Source organism: the organism of the source record quoted next, unplaced genomic scaffold, assembly GCF_019419815.1.
Source record: "Pyrus x bretschneideri cultivar Hongxiangsu unplaced genomic scaffold, Pyrus_bretschneideri_v1 Contig26, whole genome shotgun sequence".
Classification (NCBI taxonomy): Eukaryota; Viridiplantae; Streptophyta; class Magnoliopsida; order Rosales; family Rosaceae; genus Pyrus; species Pyrus x bretschneideri.
The window spans coordinates 3,902,447-3,906,100 of NW_025999568.1; the positions used below are offsets into that span (position 1 = coordinate 3,902,447).

A 3,654-nucleotide genomic window follows, 5' to 3' on the forward strand; every position below is an offset into this window, starting at 1 on the left:
TTTTAATGTTTCTTACATTTTCCAAATATTAAATATATTTATAAAGTGATGTGGCAACAAGCTTCTAAAAAACGCTAGGTACTAGTCAGGCGGCTAGGCTGGGTCTAGATGCCTAGGTGTGAAGCTTTGCTGGGAGTGGCTTGGCTAAGAACATTGGGAGACATTGTCTGGAACTTTGATAAAATCCCTCTTGCCAATCCCCATCTCCCTGACTCGTCGGGTACTAGTGGTACACAGAAGTCATGGGTGATCATTGGTTCGATGCTTTAGGCAAAACCAATTCCCAGGGTGTGACGGGCCATGTGTACAGGGCCTGGGTACATATTCACCGCACCATGCTGATCCGCGATTACTAGCGATTCCAACTTCATGTTCCCGAGTTGCAAAGAACAACTAGGCAGATTTAAGTAAATCTATGATATTTCATGTAAATAAGTGTCTGATTATACTTAAAATATGTATAATTTCATCATAAACTACAAAATAGAATGACATATATATTATGAAGTACTGGAACATAATGAAAACATGGGGAACAAGGATATAATGTGTGTTCATTTAAGTATGCAATCTCTTACAATTTTTTGAAAAAAATAAAATACAAAATGAAAGTTATCTATTTCCTATCTAAATGAGTCTGACCTAAGCGGATTTGAACGTGCTAGACGAGTGCTTAGGCGGTCTAAGCGGGCACTTAGGTGGTTTAGGCGGGCGCCTTAGCAGGTCTTGACATCCTTTCTTAATTTTCAAACGCCTAGGCATTAATCGGGATGGTAGTTAGCCGCCTAGTGCCTAGGCAAGGCCTAAACGGCACTAGGCGGGGATTTTTAGAACAGTACGTGATAGACATGTAATCATGTAATATAAGTGAGCTCCACCAGTGCACATCACAAACTTAACAGTTTTCCTAAACCATTATTTTTTTCAGACAAGGGACAACAGGAACAGTTGCATTGGAGGTTCCATTCACATTGATGCAAAGGGCATGAACCTCCTTCCCAGCAACTGCAGAAGTATGTTAATTTGGTCCATAACAATATTGATACAACCAGGAGGCTTAGAGCAATCAAATTTAATGGCTTCTTCAGTTTCAGAAGTTCCTTGAAAATCACTGTATGAGACATCAGTCACACTAACTACCGAAGTCTGTCATTTATCAAAACAATTCACAAACATATTGTTAGTACTTCATCAATTAAATTTGATTTTGCTAATCAAACCTTTAATTAGTACTATATATGAAATACATTAACATACGTAATTTTTGCAATCATGTCGACCATTACAATAATGTTGGTCAATGATAATCGGATTTTTGGCTGCTACTAGTTTGATTTGCTTAAAAGATATATTCTTCGCATATCCACAACTGCCCTGGATAAAAAGCTAAAATAAATGAATAGATGTAAAAAATAAAATTTGGATAAATGGAATGCGACTCTAGATATAAAGAGAAAACCCCTTAACCACGAATTACGTAATACCTGCCATGTCTTAATTCTAGCCTCATTTTGTGTGCCATTAAAATTACAATTTCTTACATGAATCGCCTCTGCTGTGCCGTAAGCTCCATGTTCACCTAAGCTTCCCACACTGATGGAGTTGGAAATTTAGCACAGTTTATGAAAGTATTTCTTGGTAATAAATATACATAAAAGCAATGTACTAACCTAATTCCATGACCTGGTCCGCATGCAATGTTGGTGATATTTATATAAGACGAGCCATTAATAATTGCAATACAATCATCACCTATTGCAAAATCCCCCAAAAATATATTAATCATTATGACATTACATAACAAATAATTGAGAGCAACTAGCTAGTTGTCTAGTGGGATCATTCTCAAATTGAAAGAGTTTCAAGTTCGAATTTGGAATTTGATAAATAAAAAGGAATTATTATTGGTACTCTAAAAATCTCATTTTACACTCCAAACTTTCTATAACTAGAAATAAAAATATAATTGTAAGAAGTGTAGAATGAGATTTTTGAAGTGCTAATAATAATTTCCAAATAAAAAACTAAAACAAAATTCGAGGATAAGATATTGCTAAAAGTGAAACAAAATAAGATTGATATACGGATTTTTACCGGTTCCAATTACGGAGTCATGAATATTGACATTGCTTGACACAGAGATGTCAATTCCATCTGTGTTGGGACTATTTTCCGGTGCAATAATATGAAGATTAGAGATAGTAACATGTTTGCAATTGTTAATACTAATACGTGCCTTTGGACTGTCACGGTGTGTAAGTCCACTCAATTGAAGATTGTCATATTGGTTAAAGTGCAGAGCCTGCAACAATTATTCATAATTGCATTTTTCGAATTCGACATTAATTTGCTAACAAATCAATTTCATGCTAGGAGAGGAAATGTCACCTTTGGTCGTTTACACCTGACCTTGTTCACCTGGAAATTAATAAGTGATAATTCTATGTTATACTTGAGCAACTGAATTACTTTCTCTTCTGCACACTTCTGTACTTAATTATTTCGAGATTTTATTTTTATCATACAATTTAAAGAAAAAAAAAATAAACATGCATGCGTGAAAAAAAAATGAATGTGTTAAAACCACTTCTGCTAAATTATAAAAGATGTAAGAGCACATAAATCAAATTATCAATGTTAAGAAATTTACATTTAAAATGTGATTAAGTAGGGTAGCGTTGCTCCACCATGGTGAACCCTACCCATTGATTTCTCCGGTTCCATTGATGATGAGGTTGGTCACTTTTAAAAATGTTAGCCATGATTCGCTGCCACACTCTTTCCATGCATCCAGATTGCTAGGTGCCACAATTTTTCCCAAAATCTGAAATCCAACCAACTCAATAAAGTAATTAAGCAAGCCTAATACATACTTGAGGAATATACATAACGAAGCAAAACTCATGAATTAAATTCTGGTATTATTTCTATGGCTAGTTGCTTTACCTGGACATGGACAGAGCTAGATTTGCAAGGGCCTGAGAATTTGGTAGGTTGTAAAAGGAATATTTTATTCGCTGGTATTTCAAGTGTCGATGATATCCCTTGCGTTTGTACGCATGAAACATTCCACGCTTTCAAGAAAGCCTTTCATGCAAATATATATAGTTAGCAAATTGCTTGTTAATGAGAATAAAAATGACAAATTTAAGAAAGCAAAAAACAGTTCATGAAAATAAACGCATGTACGCACATAAATGTGCGTAGACAGATGAAAAATTTACTGTAGAATCATCAGTTTTGCCATCACCAAGAGCACCGTAGTCAAGCACATTAAAAGTTGTCAGACCACGTCCAATACTAAAATTGGACGACGCAATGCAAAGCATTAGAAAGCCAATTACAAGTGCATTCCTCATGATTAAGGCACCTAAAAAAATGTGACTAAATCGTAATAACATAATTGTAGACATTTTAATGGGGATAGTAAATATAAAATGCAAACCATATTGTGACAACCCATCCCGGACTTTTCGTACCGTAGGGGTGAAATGACAATTTTGCCCCTAATGGATAATTGTTGTTTGTGTGGTTGTTTTGGGTTTTTGGTTGGTTGCATCCCAGCCACACATCCATCATCCTCCTCATCCCTCTCCCTATTCTCCCTATCTGTCCCGAGCCCTCTTTCTCTTTCCCATTCCTATTTTCTTGTAC

General features: G+C 35.6%; 1 pseudogene; it reads right to left on the reverse strand.

Annotated features, from left to right (window-relative positions):
* Positions 1-966: 966 nt before the first annotated feature.
* On the reverse strand, positions 967-3,359 carry LOC108867063 (annotated as a pseudogene).
* Positions 3,360-3,654: the final 295 nt, after the last annotated feature.